Genomic DNA, 20114 nt, shown 5'->3' with positions numbered 1-20114 from the left:
CCAGAGGCAGTGAGAATCTCACAGAAAGAGATTACAATTCGGCACTGAATGTAGGGAAAGTTTTAACTGTGACCAGCACCAGAGAACTTTCGGTTGATCAATGGGATTTCTTGCTGCAGTGAGCATTCAAAGCAAGTCCCTAGTCAGAGAGGGGGTCTCCTAACTATGGTGAATTGTAGGAGAGTGGAGAGAATTAATAGCGAGAGGAAGTCTAAATGGTGTATCTGCACTAAGATATCCACTATACTTAAAGACTATGGGCTAGATTTACTAAGCTGCGGGTTTGAAAAAGTGGAGATGTTGCCTATAGCAACCAATCAGAGTCTTGCTTTCATTTATTTAGTACCTTCTACAAAATGATAGCTAGAATCTGATTGGTTGCTATAGGCAACATCCCCACTTTTTCAAACCCGCAGCTTAGTAAATCCAGCCCTATGTGTGATTGGTTTGTGTGGTGTGAGTTGTAGATTAATATCTTCATAGTATTTCATAGACAGAGGAGGTTTCTATCCCAGAATTTACTGACTGAGCTGTGGTGCTGCCTAACAATATACACTACCTGAGTGGGAAAACTTGTGGACCTGATTCATCTTCAGATGTAAGTCCCTATCTGTGCCGTATCTTGTGTGAAATAGCTCTGTGCATGCTCAGAAACGGACCTTGCACCAATGAATGCAATTGCATGCAATTCATGTCCGAAATAACCCCTCTGACTGCCTACGACTTGAACGGTGGAGAGTGGGTGGGATGGGGTGGATGAACATAGGCAATGTACAGAAAGTTAAGAACATTTGCGCAAATAGACATGTGTTGTATGACCACATATTTCGTGGTTCATGCATGACATTTAGTATCCCCCATTTATCAGTGTACCTTTAACAGCATTTGCCACATAGTTTAAAGAAATCCAGAATAAATAAAGCAAATCTAGCTAAAGGTGCTGTTGTGAAGCAAGGGGTGCAAATGCAATTTTATTTTGTATGCAGGGAACATACTGGATGCTTTTGCATGTAGCACACAAATACTGGCCAACTTTATTTTCACACTGCAATTTAGGGTTGCGCTAAATTTATCTCTGTGAAATGCATCATGGTTTACAAAGGTGCAAAATTGCATCTTCTAGATGGATTTACCCCTCACACCAAATAAAGCCCAAAATTAGTCACGGGAAAAAATATTTTAAAACACACTTTTCCCATTTTGTATTTATCACTTGAGCTCAAGAAACCCCTCTTAGGACATCCCTAAAATAAATATACATTAGAATGCATTTCAAAGACAAATTACATCTCCTCACTATAAATTTGGTGTAACTTGATATTTAACTAATCAAACCCTGATGCAAGAGATTTATTTTAGGAAATACTAAGCGTTAAGTAATGCAAAGTAAGTACTAAAGGTAGATATGATTTCATAGGTAGTTCTAACACTGCTGGAATTTTAGATGCTATAGCAGCCATAATTAAGAGACCGAAATCGTAAATTATAAAAATGCAAAAAAAAAACCCCAAAAAAAAAACAGCACAACTGACGTGTTGTGTCATCACGCTTCTTGTGTGCAACTACATCTCCTCGTTATGGGAAGTGCGTAGATTTGCACATTGAGATGGCAGGGCTTACGACGTGATCATTTCCATCTTCTGATAGAAGGAGCTGGGTGAATTGTGTAATTTTTTGCTAAATGCAGACTTGGTGCAGTCATATTCTTGCATTGCACACATATGCAATAGCCAGAATATTAGTTGTGAGATAAGATCATTAAATGAGCTTGTAGGAGCGGAGACGTGCTTTTTAACGGATGCTCTGGAGGTGCTAGTTATAGGTTCTCTACAGGGGCTGGCAAATTTACCCCGGGCAGCTAGACTCAGCTTAGCAGCCTATTAGGAACATTTTAAATAAAAAAATGAGAGTAACCCAGTCCAAGATAGCCCATTATGGGACAAAGTTGGGGGGAAGGCAGATGTCTCCCCTGCCCCCCAGCCCAGTGAGCCCTTTGGTCGTATACTTAATATGGATCTTTATGCACCAACCATCCATACAGTGTGTAGGAAATCAAATTGTTGATGTCCACGCTTACTGATTTTCTAATCCCATTCAAATCATCATCATCATTTATTTATATAGTGCCACTAATTCTGCAGCGCTGTACAGAGAACTCACTCACATCAGTCCCTGCCCCATTGGAACTTACAGTCTAAATTCCCTAACACACACACAGACAGACAGAGAGGGAGAGACGAGGGTCAATTTTGATAGCAGCCAATTAATCTACCTGTATATTTTTGGTGTGTGGGAGGAAACCGGAGCACCCGGAGGAAACCCACGCAAACACAGGGAGAACATACAAACTCCACACAGATAAGGCTATGGCTGGGAATCGAACTCATGACCCCATTGCTGTGAGGTAGAAGTGCTAACCACTAGGCCACTGTGCTGCCATAAATAAACAAATGAAGTAAAATCCATAGTTGCCTATTATCCCAGGATATCCGGGAGACTCCCCAATTTTTGAGAGCTCACCCGTACTCCCGAGAGCAGGGCAACCTCCCGAATCCTGCCTGCATCATTGGTGAAGTGGGTGGGGTTGGGGCTACCCATGTCACCCTGGCCCCGCACCCTGCTCTCATTGGCCTAAATTGATATTGTATAGTAGGGATGTGGCCTAATGACGTAATAAGCTTGGCAACGTCCAACCTGTGGATCATGCCGGAATACAAGTGACCCAGCATGGTGATAACGATGGAGGAGCTGACTGAGTGTCTGCAGAGAGCATTGCTAAAGCAAAAAGGAGAGCAGGCATGAAGAAGAAGGCTTTGAAGAGTGGTCTCACATTATGCTGGAATTTAGTGGGAAGGATTAGAAGAACCTGCTGGTTACTGGATTTCAGGTGATCAACCCACTTGGACAAGATTACAGACAAGGATACCCTAGTCTGCAGCAGCCAGAGACTGGGGGATGGAAGACACTGGATACAGGGGATGAATGGATGATTAATCCTGTAGAGGAGATGATCCCTGAAGAAGAAGGTACAACTGAGAAGACCCTCTTCTGCAACATGCTTCAACCATGAGCATGTGAATAGGTCAGCCTGGTGGTACCTGAGAATATAGGCCCGAGTGGAAATATCTGCTGAAGAAATACTTAAAAGAGAAAAGTTTCTCTGGTGTGTGCTGGATGTGGCCACCCTCCAAAGAGGAGACAAGAGCTACAGGATAGGTGCCCGACTACTGTGAGGTTCTGGCACATGCCACGGAAGAGACTCTCTGAGTTAATTGTGGGGACCACAACGGAAAAAGGAGGTGGAAATATAATGCAGTATCCCCAGAGCAGTCACAGCGAATCTGAACAGATAAACTGTCAGCCAATCAATGGCCAGGATGATGAGCGAATTGAGGCTCATCACCAGCCCTGTGATGATCTGAGTAGATCAGGTGGAGACACAAGAAGCAGAAAGGCGCCAGACGGCGAGAAGGTGGGATCTTCTTCAATTATGAGAAGCAGACTGATTGTGCAGACTGAAAAGGCCAGAGCCTCTTCCATCAAGTAAAGCGTTGAACAGGAGAAGAGGCCCCGTCAGCTGGAGGCACTGGAAGAATTGGAAGTAGTAGGGTTAAGATCTGTTTCCTGAACGGAGCAGGTAAGTATGATTTCTTTTTTTTTTTATGACACCACTTTTGACCTCAAGGCCTGTAGAGATATTTTCGGACACTAGGCCCAGGGAGCAATTAGTTGGGCACAAGGACTGTAGCTATTAGGGTACTTAGTCCTAATTCATACTTTTCCCTTGCACACAGTTTTTCAGGCTTTGAAGCCTGTGCAGCATATTACTAGGCTTAGATTCAGTTGGGGACAGTTATACTTAGAGCCCATGCCCACCTTTTACAGACACTAATGGGGACAACTTAGGTAGTAAGCCTGCTACCTTATCATCACTAGACACCAGGGATTGTGCCTCCTACTGTTAAGCCCTATTTGGAGATACGTGCATATCAACTTAAACCCCATTGTTACTGCAATATTCCTGTCAAATTGGCCACATCTAAGAAAAAGGGACATGCACCCTGTAGTCCAATTGTACTGTGTTGGACTATTCTGTATGTATTGTCAGTTTATTGCTGTGTGCTGCTGTTTTCCCCATCCACTCCATGGTATATTACAGCGAGTAGGGTCTGGTCAGGGATATTGCTCTACACCTAGTCTGTTGCCGTGTTACACATAGACCCAGTGCAGTTGCTAGAGCCATGTTGTAACTAGACTATAGTGGGTGGGATACACTAACAGGAGATTAGGACCAGTCCACCAAGTGGGGAGAGTTTGTTCTGTTTGCCTCCACAGACACTAAGAAGATGAATACACAGCAGTGAAAGAAACAGGATGTTTCAGGTGAGTGGTCCCTGTCTTTGCTGTTTGTTCGTCCTTGTGTATTTCTTCCTTGTTTCCAGTCGAGCGATGCTGATCAGTGGTTCTGTATAGGGAGACCCGAGTATGGTGAGGAATCCCTACAAGGACAATTGATACAAGATTTCAAGGAAAATTGATACATCCCTATGTGGAGCCTCTTTGCAGAAGTCCCAGTGGCTACATCCTGATCAGGAAAGATCTGTGCGTGTTGATTTCTCTTCCCCAGACCCGTTGCCCTACCAGTGTAGGATGGAAAAATAACTGAATAGGTTTGAAATGGGTGCAGAGTTTTTTTCACACACGCCACTAGGCATTTATATAGTATATATATATATATATATATATATATATATATATATATATATACATACATTATCAATTGTGAATGTATTATGACATTCGTGGCTGGAAAATACAGATAAATATTTCTGAAAAGGATTAAAACTCCGGAGGTAACATAACTAAGCCTGTGAACATAGACATCCATGGGAGATTGCCGTTCCTGTGTGGAATCTGTTGCTGGAACGGTATAGTTAGATATCTAATCCTAAATCTAATCATGTGTTCAACTAATACGAATTTAGGTAAAGAAGAATATAGATTAGATGAATATGAGGAAGGCGGATGTGTTGTTAGTTTTTTGGAGGATACAGTCTCCTAGTACAGCTGCGTTAATTGATTGGCAATTTATATTAAATCATTTGATCTAACAATGATCCCAGCGCCATAGTCTTTCAGCTCATTTTCAGTTTAATATACAAATCGAAATTCTGCATTATTACCTCTAACTATAATATTAAAAATCTATCTAAATGATACGATTTTAGATTAAGGTGCTCATCAATTAGTTTGAATAGAACATGATTATTCATACTGAAATATTAGTTATACAATTTGAATAGATCGAGTCCTGCTCATAATCAGGGTGAATTAATCCGATTCCTTGAAAGTAACATAAAGTTCAGCTGTGTGATTTTTTTTCTCTGTAGAAAACAATTGTTGAGGTTCATGAATAGGTTGGATCGCGGTCACTAAGCACTTGATGATATCAATTTACAAAAGGTAACTCCTTATTTAGTAACAACTTATTTTTAAATATTTTAAAACATTCTTAAAATAACAGAGTCCAGTAATATAACAAAATGAAACAACTGGTCGGCTTCAAACGATCAATCGTTTTATTGTAAAGATACTGACGGCTAAACCCATTGCTTCATATTATAATTGGATGTGGCTTAAGATTATTAAAGAATAGCAAAACTAAATAAAATAAATTAAAATGTTAAATAAACAACATTCTAGTTAGAATATATTAACCCGATGAGGATTAATGTCTAGGGAAGTGAAGCGCAAACCTGTTTTAATTTAAAATCGTAGTAAGATAAACACAGGAGTTGAGGGAATAATGGGTAATTGGGAAAACAGGAATAAAATATATTTTCTCCATATTTAAGTAACTAAAAGGACACAACATCTTCAATACAATTCTAGTGACATCACGGCACTGCCACTGCACATCCTCGTGGGCGGGGCGTGGGCGGGGCATGGGCGGGGCTGTGTGTCCCTACACCATAATAATAGGGCATTGTGACGTAGGTGGTGACAGGAGGCCGCCCTGACTTATAAAAGACACAGCCACTGAGACTGCCACTCATTGGTCCTCTCACGGACAGGCGATAGACTTGAGCTAGAGTATTACAGCAGTCCTCCCCTAGGAACTGTGTGACCCTCCAGTTTACACCCTTATCGGGTACCAGAGACTTGCGCGTGCATACAATGTCGGACAGAGATGAAGGACTCCGGTCACTGTTTAGACATGCTCCCTTCTTCGAGACCATCGAAGTGGTCATTGAACCACTTACGGGAGGGAGCTTTTACATCTATGTCTCCCCATTTGAGACAGTGGCCGGAGTGAAAGCCAGAATCGAGACCATGGAAGGCATCCCCAGATATAATCAACATCTAATCTGGAGCGATGTGGAGCTGAGGGACCTCTGTTGCCTCAATGAATACAGGATCACCAATGGTTCCATCCTGAAGCTGGTGGTGGCCATGAGGGGTGGTCCACTGAGGCAACGGAGAGTTAACATCCAAGTGCCACGTAAGACATCCGAAGTGGCCCCCTCAGCTAAGGTGGTGGTGCCCAGAGAGAGGGAGACTTCCTCATCAGAGTCTCTGAGTGGTGGTTCCGCCCATGAGGCTTCAACATCTGACCACCGTCTCAGAGATGACTCCATCTCTCTGGATACCAACAAGAAGACACCACCACCACCCATGGTTTCACGGCCACCCTTGGCTCCACGGCCGCCCACGGTTCCACGGCCGCCCACGATCCCACGGCCTCCCACTGCAGCCCCATCGTGTTACCGTGGGAGGAGTTACAGAGTGCTTCCTGACATTGTGCAGACCATCAAGCCTCCTGGTAATCTGCATGGCACAGAGCCTTCCCACAGTCCACTCCCGGTACTCCCCCCGATTAATGGCCAACAGAGAGACCAGTGTAAGACCAATCATGGTCTCGGGGAGAGAATGAGTGGCTGTGGGAAGAGCAGAGTGGGCGCTGCTCCCTTATTCCGCCCCATAACATCTGTGGGGAATGAGAAGAGAACATCTAAGCGGTGCCACTTGTGCGGCAGAAAGACCGGGTTGGCCAGCAGCTTCCAGTGCAGATGTGGGGATAATTTCTGCACCAAACATCGCCTACCAGAATCCCACAGCTGTCCATATGAATTTAAAGTGGCTGGAAGAACATCTCAGCCCAAGCTGCCAAAAATCTAATTGGACAGACTGCACTGGACAGACTGCACTGGGCACACCACCGCCCTGCAATGATCTAGGAAGCATTCTGTATCAGTGGTGGCTTCTACATCTGGCCAACATCTCAGATAATGTCATCTCTCTGAACACAAGCAAGATGACAACAAGACCAACCATGGTTTCAACTCCACCCATGGTTCCATGGCCACCCAAGGTTCCACGGCCAGCCATGGCTGCACCATCATGCTACCGTCACAGGAGTTGCATAGTGTTCCTCAACATTGAGCAGATCTGAAAAATTTCCAGGAATGTACAAAGCACAGAGCCATCCTACAGAGCACTCCCGGTACTGCCCCTGATTAATGACATGAAGAAAGACCAGTGTGACCGATCATGGTCTCGGGGAGAGAATGAGACTTAGTGGCTGTGGGGAGAGCAGAGTGGGCGCTGCTCCCTTATTCTCCCCCATAACATCTAATGTGGGGGATGAGAAGAAAGCATCAAACCGCTGTGGAAGGGAATCTGCTGACATCAAGCTTCCAGTACAGATGTGGGGATAACTTCTGCACCCAACATCACCTCTCAGAATTCTACAACTGTGGCCATATGATTATAAAGTGGCTGAAAGGACAACTGAGCCCAAACTGCCAAAGAACTAACTGGACAGACTACATTGGGCACATCACCGGCCTGCACAGATCTATGAAGAATTCAGTATGATATATCAGTGGTGGTTCCACCCATGAGGATGACATCGGGGCTTCTACATCTGACCAACGTGTCAGAGATCTCTCCATCTCTGAACACAAGATGACGCCACGACAACAAGATTCCAGTGTAAATGTGTGGATAAGATTTGCATCAAAACCTAATTTGTATCAATAAATAATGTGGATTTCAATAGAAAAATGACTTCTGTCGTGTTTGTATCAATACTAATTTATTCTTTTTTAGTATTTGGTATTCTGACATTCTCTTTATATTCTGTGAAGTAATACTGCATTTGATATTATGTATCTCGCTGACCTTCAATATATAAACATTCTAGAAAATAAATAAGTAATGTGGATAAAACAAAGAAGTCTTTATACCACACTCACTGTCCCTGTAGATCACACCCATTTCTGGTTCCGTGAATCCGGGCAATTCCACCAAAATTGAAGCTCAGAAAGGAGAAGCAGTGACAACACATTGTATGGGATTAAAAAATAAATACCAACATTATTCAAATTTAACTGGGGCACGTTCAACCCGACTCAAACTTGGTCCGTCGTTGTTTTAACTGTTTCTGAATATTTAATGATTTTTAGAAATGATTCACCTAACCGATTTTAGCATCTGGACAGGTAAGGAATGGGGGGGCGATACCTATACCATGGACGCCAGGATGGAGGAGGTTATTGGGTGTATTAGGAATCCTCATGTCAGATCTTCACCAGTTAGTTATGTGCAGTATTCAAGTAGATAATAAAGTTAATAGATAAAATGTATTTAATTATTATTACCCCACAACTACCACCCCAGGGTGTGTGGGAAGAGCCCTAGTGCGTTTCAGCATGAGAAGGTTAATCCCAGGTGGAGGGGGGACAACCCGCATTTTTTTTGGGCCCATTCTCCCTAGGGGATCCAGCCCCTTGCTGACCAGCCTTGGGTTGGTTTGGCATTACAGCAGGGGGACCCCACACTGCGGCTATAGTGCCACCAGCCCTGGTTAGCAAAGCCGAATGCTGGAACTACTAAATTCGGGGGTGACCCCACACCTTTGTTCCCCAGATTTTGCTAGTAACAGCCTAGGCTGGCAGCGCTAGGGTTGTTTCAGTTGTTTGGGGGGAGGGGGAGGCGGAGGGGGCCAAGCATTTTTTTTTTTAAAAAAAAGTTTAATGGGTTTTTTTTTCTGTGCTTAATGTCATCATTATCAGCATGGATCTTGTACCAGGGGAGAAGCACCCACAACAGATATCTGCATAGCTCATAAGAGCATGAACACACCCTTATTATTCTAGGCTCTACCACTAGCTCCCCCGTTCCACCCCTCTAAGCCGGGAGAGGCTAAAGGCGGAGATAGTTTTAAAATGCGCTTTTTGCACTTAGCAGTCCAACATTCCTCAGCTCTACATAAGGCCCTTAATGATCTCAATGATATTAATCATCTATCTACATAATAAGATTTTAGGTGAAGCTATTCCAGAGCCTGATCAACCAATAGGCTGATCAGGCAGCAGCCGGGTGCGCTGGGACCTGGGGGGCCGCAACGCTTCCAGCATTTAAGATTTTTATTTTTTAACTCTTGATTTTCGTGTACACTGAGCTGCCCCTTCCTCCTCTTCCACACTGTCGCTCCCTCATAACCACTCCTCCCCTCTCCCTACTCCTCCCTGGCTGTCAGGCGTGATGTTATCATCACGACCTGACTGTGTCGGTGAGGAGCTGCAGTGAGAGGAGTTGATTGTCGGCGGAAGAGACGAAGACAGGTAAGTAAATTTGTGTTTATGCAGGAAGGGGGGCAGTGTGTGTACAGACAGGGGGGGGCAGAGTGTGTGCAGACAGGGGGGCAGTGTGTTTACAGACAGGGGGGGCAGAGTGTGTACAGAGTGGGGGGGCAGAGTGTGTGCAGACGGGGATACAGAGTGTTTTGTTCTGGGAGGACCGTGTGCAGAAAGGGGAACAGAGTGTATGTGTGTATTGAAGGGGGACAGAGCAGTGTGTTTGAAGAGGGACAGAGTGCAGGGGAGTCATGAATTGGCTGCTGCGGTGTGATGAATTGGTTGAGGGCTGATGAATTGGCCGCTAGTGGGGGGAAGGGGGGTATGATGTCTGCATTGTGTGGTGTTCATGAGGATGCTCTCTAAAGAGCCTAATCATTATGGGTTTGTAATCTTTGTCATTTTGGAAACAGGACCACAACTTTACAGAAGACAGGTAAAGGACAACAAAGCTGCAAGAACAGGTAAGAGAAAAAGTGTAAATTTGTTTCCTGGAAAATACCCCATAATTTTCCTTTAATGATTTTGGGGAGAGAGGGGAGGGCGCTACGGGTGTATTAGCCTAGGGCGACCAGAACTCTTAATCAGGCCCAGAGTTTTTCATACATTTTTTTGAACGTTAATTATTTATACAGAAACATAAGTTGCATCATTTGATTAAAGGGAGTCCTGTTCGGAGTCAGGTTAAATTAATTCCTTTCCTTCAAATTAACACAAAGGTCTGGTGTGTGGAATTATATGTCTGTAGGATGCAATTGTGGGTTTATAAATAGATTTATTCAGCGGACTTTTCAGCATCTGGGTTTAGTGTAGAACGAAATGCTGAATCACTGTCATTAAACACATGATCACCGGAATTCACAAATGGTAACTTGTTAATTAGTCACTTATTTTAATTTAAGTTACTTAAAAATTAGGTAAACAGAGTCAAATTTTTTTAAAAAAACTTGTCCACCTCAAATGATCATTAGTTTTATTATAAAGACACTGACGGATAAACCCATTGGTGCATTCTATAATTGGATATGGCTAAGATTATTAAAGAACAGTATATAACAAAAAACACTATATAAAATTATATTAAATCAAATCACATATATTTAAGTAGGGCGCTATGTAATAGAAATAGTCTAATATAAATTTGAAATGAGTAAGAGCATTGGCTGTCTCAAGGGGCTCTGTAACCATCTAGAATAAATCATTATACAAGGAGAAAATTTAGAGGCGCTCACTGAATAAGTTTACATGAATATGAGATGGTAAATAGCAGGATACTCCCTCCATTCAGACAAGTGAGTGGCAATCACAGCAAGAAACATATATATTTGAGAAACCATCATCTTATACTTCAATGTTATGTGACCTTTAGTAAATTGTTGCAATAAAAAGTCAATTATAGAAATAGATTGTATCATGTTTCAAATGTAATTAATTTCCATGTACAGTTCCAGGTTTTAAAGACATATTCCTGCTAATGAAAGGATACACACAAAGTTTCCTAACTAAACTCACACAAACCGCAGCTGCAAGAACAAGGGGTGATTGCTATAATAAACACAAGAAAAATAGAGCAGCGCTGAAATGTGGTTACTGTGGAGTTTAAAAATCAATTAAACGATGGCAGGATACATGAAAAGCCAAACCAGGAGCAGCTACAATAAACAACCATTTATTTAGCTAAAATAGCAAAAAAAAAACGACTTAAAACAAAATTGCCTGAATTACAATCAATAAAACGCAGATATAATAATATTATTTAAACCATCAACACCACATAATCAAATGATGTAGAATGAAACCATGATCAAGTTCTTGCAGATTTCAGTTAAAGAATACTCATTCCGGTCTCAATAGGGAAAAGAACAGTCCACACACATGGGAATAGTAGTATAATTCTCCTTAGAATGTTCAGTCAAACTTAATTAAAGTCAGATCTTCCTGGTAATGTCCCTGTTGTTTCATTCTGAGCAACTGCTCAGTTTAGTTATTTTTTATTCTGTATGTTAAATTCTTACTATCTGTCCTTATTGTCTGGGATTTATATGTTAATGTTTGTTGAAGATAAATGTTTAAAATGTAGAAAATGGCATTTTATCCGTGTCTAGGAAACCTGTTATGCTGGAAGGGCGGCGGTCAGTACAGTGTTTGTAGACACCACAACCAAATCACACCACAACCACAACCAAATCACACCACAACCACACCACCATACGTCATCCCACCTCACAGCACCCTCAGATCACTGATTGGCCGCTGCCAGTGCCAGATTTCACCTGTAAGCCCCAATGTGGCAGGGACTGATGTGAATCAGTGGCGCTATATAAATAAACGGTGATGGGAAAGTATGCTGGGCCAGTTATAGGTGACCATCCCGGCGGAGGGACCTATACATCCACTGCTGAAACGTTGTATAGACGTGTCCCTATTGTTTAATTCTGACTAACTGCTCAGTATAGGTATTTTTATTCTGTATATTAAATTCTTACTATCTGTCTGGGATTTATACGTTAATGCAGGGTTTCCCAAACCCAGTCCTCAGGGCTCCCTAACAGTGCAGGTTTTCCGGATCACATGTGACATAATTAGGACCACCCGTGGATCTGTTACAATGTATCAGTCAGTAATGAATACACCTGTGCTCCAGCAAGGAGATATGGAAAACCTGCACTGTTGGGGAGCCCTGAGGACTGGGTTTGGGAAACCCTGCGTTAATGTTTGTTGAAGGTGAATATTTAAAGTACAGAAAGTGACATTTTCTCCTGTCTAGCTCCCTTGCTGTGCAGGTGGTTGTAGAGCATGAACTCCCCCGGGGAAGTTTCTTCAGTGTTTGCAGGTTTTTATTAAACAGAACCTGAGCTGTGTGTGCAGACAGTAATAACAGATGTCCCGGTTTATATCTCCTACTGCGATTGTCGTTATATATTGTACGAATTGTCTTAGAATCTTCAGAAAACTCCTATAGAATGTTTAGTATCACACGAGAGGTGCTGGTCGCTGATTGGTCGCAGCCAGATGTGTTACCTGGGACAGTAGGGCGGGGCTGACACTGCCGGCAGGTGCACAGTACGCTGACATCCAGCTCCATACGCTACAGGCGGCTGTGTGGACATTGGTTGTATCGGCATTATATACCATCTGGTCTTGTGCGTCTGTGTCCTAGGCATGGGGCGAGCAGGTAATGTGTGACTGCAGACACCCGCCGGGTGATGGGCTGTATATATTACAAGTAGACACCTGCCGGGTGTTACACTGATAGACGCTAGTTTAGGAAGGTGCCCGAGTGGTTGGCTGAGGGTGATATCAGTCCCGGTGTCCTGTACTCTATAAGCTGTATCTGATGGGTCCTAAGCCCCCTCCCCTACTTCCTGCTTATGGCTCTGCATCCTCAGCCCAGCAAAGCATGCTGGGACTTGTAGTACCACCACAAGTTACTAAAGCTTGGGGTAATGACATATCTTTTTTTTGTCTAGAAAAGGAGTAATATAATTTTTTTTTTTTGTTCAGCTGGTGCTCCGCCGCCTGTCACACAGAAGACCTCCCCTGCATCTCCACGTACAGCTCTATGTATGGACATGACTCCCGGAGACCTTGATGTTAACTGTACTGTTATCAACCAAAGCAGCCGATTTTACTGTAAATTGAAGAATGGTAATCTTACGAAATTGTATGAAAAAGAGGCTGAGATCAGTGGGAGCTGTGTGATCCTGAACAACCTTCTGTTATCCGGATCTTGCAAGGTGACCAGAATCGATAAAGGGGGGAACAGAACTAAAGTAAATTACACCATAGAAGGTCAGAGTCATCTATTCTAAGGAATTTCATAAACTGTGCGCAGTATTCTGTTATCCTGGGAAACTTTTTTGAGTCTGTATTTTATTTGTATATATAATGGATATATGTGTGTGTGCTTAAAGGATTTCTTTTTATCAACAGTATTACTTATAGCGTGTACATATTGGACCTCATTTAAAGTCGGACGCAAAGTCCGTTTAGGAAGTGTAGGAGTGGGAGTGTGCCGCAGCTTGGTAGGGTATTACGAGTGGCAAGCAACCCCATTTGCATCCCACTCTTAATACCCTATAGAGCTGCGAGCAGTTCCCGCAGCTAGCTAACTGCTTGCGCCACCTAATTCCTGCGGCACAGCTTTAGCCCTGTTTTGACACGTGTTGCGTCTGCGCCTCACTGCGACTAGGATTTATTTACATGGTCACGCCTTCACATTTCTGTGTTCCTCCAATTCTCTCTTAGTGAGTCGCAAGCTGTCGCAAGTGTTAACTGCGTCCAAGATGCAGGCGGATTTGGGGCTTTCTGCACATGCGTGGTAGTGGTTTTTGGTTTAAAACGGACTTTGCGTCCGACTCTAAATGAGGTCCAATATGCATATTTAATCATTCACATCCCTCCCTGCTCCACAACTACAGCACCATTCCCTACAAGTGTATTTGTGTATAAATATTTATATTTATATCACTGTTTCCAAGTGGGCATTTGAGAACAAAAAAAAAAATAAATTATATATATATATATATATATATATATATATATTAGAATATTATTTACAATTTTTTCAACCAAAGGTCACAAAGTACTTAACATCACAAAGTATATTTGAGACAAAAGAACAATACTTACAATTTCCACTTCCTAATTGCATGACAACATACAGACATGTGATCTAACTTGAAAGGGAAAGCATGGGGGGGGGGCAGGAAGACTGAGCAAAAACAGGGAAGGTGGGATCGGGAACAGAGTAGGTGGGCCAGGTAAAGGATATAGGGTCAGAAAGTTGGGGGAGGGAACAGTATGAGCCTGGAGACAATATGGTAACTTGTAGCTCAGTCTGGAGAAGTTGTTTAGTGTTTCCGAGGAACTAATATCCATTCGTTATCCATCTCTAAGGGGGTCAGGAATGAGGTAGAAAATAAGATTTATAGGTGGGAGTATCTGTGAACCAAAAGGCGGAGAATTTGGGAAATTTCTCTACCTCCGCTAAGGTGACGTTATCCATGGACAGTAATAATCTATACTGCCAAACTGTTCCTTAATGGTAGGCGGTGAGGGGGATTTTCAGTGCACCCAGGGCTGCCAAGAAGAATTCAGGGCCCGGGTACAACAAATTCATGGGGCCCCCCTCATAGTCAAGTAAGCCCCAAAATTTTTTTGCAATGCCTTACGGCGGCGCAAAAAAATTTAGGTGTATGGTCATACATTCAGGGGCGTAGCTAGCCAAACGGCGGTGCAAAAATTTTGGGAGGTGTGGTCATGCATTTGGGGGCGTGGCAAACGTGCCATTGGGGCGTGGCTAACATAAAAACCACTAGGCTCTCAATTCGCCGGAGCGTCACATATGTTCAAGCACTCCTGACTTTCAGGACATCTACCACCACAGTGTAGTATACAAACAATGCAGTGTGTACACAAACAGTTCAGTCTTGGCCTACACCTTACATTGGGCACAACATTCACCAAAAATTGGTATTGTCCCTACTAGAATCACAACATTTCACACACTGTGCTGCTCTCTCCTACCTGTTCTTCTCACTTTCTCCACCTGTGGCTGCTGGTTTCTTTAGTTGTGGCTTGTCCGGATCCAGAAATGTTGAAGGACCTATTTTGAAAAAAAAATGGCTACATTTAGAAAATTACAGCCAGCCCCGGCGTTAAATCAATAGCACCCACGATTAATAATTAGGCCTTCCTCCAGCCCCAACATTAAAATAATACTATTCACATTTAATAAATAAACCTATTTCACTTCCTGCAAACAGCCCCAGCAATACCTATTTCCCGCAACCATTACTGCCATTAAATAATTCATAGTCACATTTAATAAATAGACCTCATTCTCCCTAAACTCACCCCAAGATTCAATAGCCCCCAAACCACCCCATCTTAAATTAATAGTCCCTACTATTAAATTGCCTCACCATCACCCTACAAACAAAATAGCGCCCATTAATTAGCCGCCACCTACCTCACACACACTACATTGCAACAAGCCCCCTGTGCCATCACACACACAATACTGTGCCCCTTCATCACAACTACACTGTACCCCCTTATGCTCACACTGCGACCTCCATGCTGCTTTTCCCCCTTCTTTTTTACTTTGTGCCTCTCTCCCACTTTTTTTATTCCTCTGTTCCTCTCTCCCACTTTTTTTCCTCCTCTGTTCCTCTCTCCCACTTTATTTTCCTCCTCTGTTCCTCTCTCCCACTTTTTTTCCCTCCTCTGTTCCTCTCTCCCCAATTTTTTTTTATTCCCCTGTGGCTCTCTCCTTTTTTTCCTCCTCTGTTCCTCTCTCCCATTTTTATTTCCTCCTCTGTTCCTCTCTCCCACTTTTTTTCCCTCCTCTGTTCCTCTCTCCTCAATTTTTTTTTAATCCCCTGTGGCTCTCTCCTTTTTTTCCTCCTCTGTTCCTCTCTCCCACTTTTTTTTTATTACTCTGTGGCTCTCTCCTTTTTTTCCTCCTCTGTTTCTCTGTCCCCTTTCTTTATAGTACTGTCCCTCCCTGTTTTCCTCCCCTTGCCTCTCCGTTTCTTTACTTACCTTTTGTCAACTTCTTTCTTTTCTTTTCTGCTCTTCTGTCTCCTCTTCTGTGTTCTTTCTTCATGCTGGCTGCGGCGCTCCTCACTGACTGACAGGCGTGACTTGATGACGTCACGCCCGGCAGTCAGTGTGAATGGAGGAGAGGAGGGACACGGCGCCGCGCGATCACGTGAGTATTTTGTTTTTTTGTTTTTTTTATTCCAGCTCCCAAGAAACCCCCCCCCCCCCCTGCGGGAAAAAAAAATAAAAAAAGTTTAAAAAAAAATAGCGCAACAGAGAAAAATAAAATAAAAAAATAAATAAATTTAATTAGCAGCGATGGCCCGTCCCGGGCCCCCTGGCATGGCCGGGCCCGGGTAAACTGTACCCGCTCCCCCCCCCCTCTCGGCGGCCCTGAGTGCACCCACCGGAATGAGTGCCATAGCGGTATTATTTAAATTTGAGGAGGGATTTCTTGTAATTAGAGAGGGTGAAGTAGGAAGAGAAAAGCCAAAATTGTGGATCTACTGCCACCTCTGTCCCTGTTATCTCCCTTGAAATACAAAAAACTATTTGCCAATATGAAGTGAGTTTGGGACAATCTCACCACATACGGAAAACAGTCCCCGTAGCCGAATTGCATCTCCAGCGGGTGAGAATTCCTATAGTCATAGAAAAACTCCAATATACAGCATATGGCTAAATGTATTCTGAGTGCAAAACAATAACAAGTGGTGAAACTATGGCTACGTGCTCCCCTTATTTTTTTCTCATTATCCCTGTTAATATCCAAATTAAAAAAAAAACATGAATCCTACCGATATGCTACCAAACAGAAAATAATAATCTGAATTTCAGTTGGCTAGGCTCAGTTAAATCTGTTGAAAGTGGCTTGTAGAGAACATATGAAAACATGTCAGAGAAACATGGTCCTGTGGGGGTTAATGAGTGTAAGTGTTTGTCTTCAAGGTAATCGAGGGGCGTCCAATTGGCCCCTCGGACTGTAGCAGCTTCATTACTTGGGACTACTTTAGCCTAGGAATACATTGTGTGTGTAATTGTATTTATTTTCCATGTACTGTGTTGGAGCATTGTCTGTATCATTGTGAGCTGAGCTGTGTGTAGGGAGTGTGGACAAACAATGTCCTGTGTCTTTTACATATTGCCCCAATACAATACATTTTAATAATGGGAAAGTTTGTTATTTTTCCTTAAAAACCTATTTACTTTTTTGCTTCAGCTCATTAATACCAAACCCAACAAGTAGCTTCTGTGCAGCCGCTGAGTGATGTTACAGGACTGAGCTTCTGACACTGATCCCAGGACGTGTCTCTACCTACTGACTGTTATGTGACAGATGACAGGGGGGACTATATGATTGTATGGAGGATCCTACATAGTGCAATCAGATGGTGACTTAATTCTTGTAAAATGTAATCTGTATTTCTAGTAATGTGTTTTTCTCTCCATCCTTCTGTTCTCTGTGCAGTGATAATGCCAACCCCACCTGTCATCATTACTACACCGTCTACCACAATCCCGGTATCTGCAGGAACCACAGCTTCTGCTCCTACAGGTAAGTACATTAATGGGCTACACACCTGCATTACATGTAATTGTCAGGTACAATGGGTGTATTTGGATCTTATATTCCTGGTTCCTCTGAGCTGTATTAGGATGACAAGTACTCTAATAATACCAAACAAAGATTTAGATTACTAAAAACTATCTACACACAGATCCCATCATTCAAACCTTTTAGTTGTTATCTAATTGTCTGCATCTTGTTTAGTGTGTGGGTCACACAAGAGCAATTACTATTAAATACAACTGGAAAACTTGTATACAGTCGTCCAAATTTCTGTCAAAGTTTGGAAAAAAAAGAAATATAAAACGCCATCTGGTAACACTTGCAGGAAGGTATAAGTAAAGAAGTGGATCCTCAGATGGTGACCAACCCCCTTATTTTACATTTTGTTGATCGTTCAGCCTAGAATAGTTGAATCAGTGCGCTACTGTGTAGATCATGAGATGTAATTGATGGTAGATTATATGAAATCTGACCGACGGTTCTCCATGGCCGGGGTACAGACCTCTGCTTATATCCCATCTCTCTGCACCGTCCCCTATATACATCTAATACTAACGTGTTACATATATGATGTGATTTATCCCACCTGCTCCCACTACATCCGATCTATACTAGTAACCTATTTTTCTGTATTAAGACCTTTGTGCTGAACTTATTGTTCTTAGGGAGCAGCAGGACGTGTATAATTGTTGCTGGTTGCTTGGTCCTGGGCCTGGTCCTGATTCTGGTCATGTTCCAGATGTACCGTTCCGGTTACTTCAGAAGACTGCTCACAAAGGTGGGTATGGGTAATCACCTAGGACTAAGCAGGACTAGGTTCAGGGGGGTTATTTATTTAAATAGAGGAGATCATGTATGTACATTGCATGTGGTGGCTGATTATGACTGTGGATAGATCCTCTAGCTGAGCATATAGAAAACCACATCGTACAATAAATCTTCTAGGGCGCACATCTGCTTTACAGAACCACACAATAATAAATATATAACACATACATGAACATATGTTCTATCATAGAATGTACTAAATAAATGATGACTAGAATCTGATTGTTTGCAATAGGCAACATCTCCACTTAGCAAAACTCGCAGTTTGGTAAGTGTGTTAGGGAATTTAGACTGTAAGCTCCAATGGGATAGGGACTGATGTGAGTGAGTTCTCTGTACAGCGCTGCGGAATTAGTGGCGCTATATAAATAACTGATGATGATACAAAGACTTGATGAATCAAGCCCTATGTTCTTGCCCTTCCAAAAGGCCAGGGCACCTGTTACTCCCGTTCTGATGATAACATTCTATGAAAAGTAAATGTCATCTGTAAATTCTATCTGTCCAAATTCCCAGGACTTACAATCCATCCTCCATCGTCAGTGTCCATATCACACAGGACCTTCATGGACTGGCTGCCATCCGGGTATATGGTGTACCAGTCACTCAGCGCTGCCCCTTGGTTCTGCAGCTCCTTACTGCTCCTTGCAGCTGACAGATAAAGACCAATAAAATAATTTCAACTCCAAGAGAAACATCTAACACACGTGACCGCTGAGAGTTTATAATTATTTTGGTATTGATTAGTTGCATTGACTATTTTAGTGAGTTTAGACAATGATTACTGGGGAAATTGTGTCTGGAAAGGGTGTGTGGTTTACAGGACGGCATAATAGCACCATCACTCCCGCCCATCCCCAACAGTCCCAATTTTTGGTGCCCAAATTACATTTTGCAACGTTTCACGAGGTCAGCAGTCATTCATTGTTTATGTGAATAATCTGCTGCGTATATTCAGCACAGCTGTTATGTATTTATTTGAAGATACAGTTTAAGTAAACTATAGCTCATCGCCCTCTGCCAACATGTCTGATTGATATTTTAGGCCATGCCCCTAACACAATGCACCCTAAATAGCAGATCCGGGGATAAATGTATCAAGCTGCGACTTATCTGTGGGTTTGAAAAAGTGATGTAGCATCAGATTCAAATTATAGCTAGAATCTGGTTGCTATAGGCAACATCTCCACTTTTTAAACCCGCTCGCAGCTCGGTGCATTTACCCTCCGGCCGCAGACTCTCTGTGGATATACTGTATATATTATTAATAAGATTCACCTCACTCACCATATAATGACTCTGTCCTGCCACTTTCTCCTTTCTCTCCTGTGGGATGGAAACACAAATCTATTAGATTAAATTCCAAATAACACAATGTCAGTGATACAATATGTAGGTACAGTATTAGTATTTGCCATTGGTTTTTACGCGGTTCAAATTTGTTGCATCTAGTATACGTATCCTTAAGTGTCATAAGGTACGTCTGCTCAATATAACTGAGAATAAGGTAAAAATAATCTACAAAA

General features: G+C 42.6%; 1 long non-coding RNA gene across 3 annotated transcripts in view; it reads right to left on the bottom strand.

Annotated features, from left to right (window-relative positions):
* Positions 1–20114, bottom strand: part of LOC142100897 (uncharacterized) — a 46001-nt gene that overhangs the window by 20799 nt on the left and 5088 nt on the right. For 2 of the 3 annotated variants that reach the window (XR_012678934.1, XR_012678935.1), the window contains exon 3: positions 19876–19914. The exons of the other annotated variant lie outside the window; for it this stretch is intronic. This is a non-coding gene — a long non-coding RNA (uncharacterized LOC142100897). The remainder of the gene's footprint in view (positions 1–19875; positions 19915–20114) is intronic. 3 annotated transcript variants of the gene reach the window in all.

The sequence above is a fragment of the Mixophyes fleayi genome, chromosome 9 (assembly GCF_038048845.1).
Source record: "Mixophyes fleayi isolate aMixFle1 chromosome 9, aMixFle1.hap1, whole genome shotgun sequence".
NCBI lineage: Eukaryota > Metazoa > Chordata > Amphibia > Anura > Limnodynastidae > Mixophyes > Mixophyes fleayi.
Note: the sequence above shows the minus strand (reverse complement) of the source record. Positions and strands in the feature narration are given on the sequence as shown.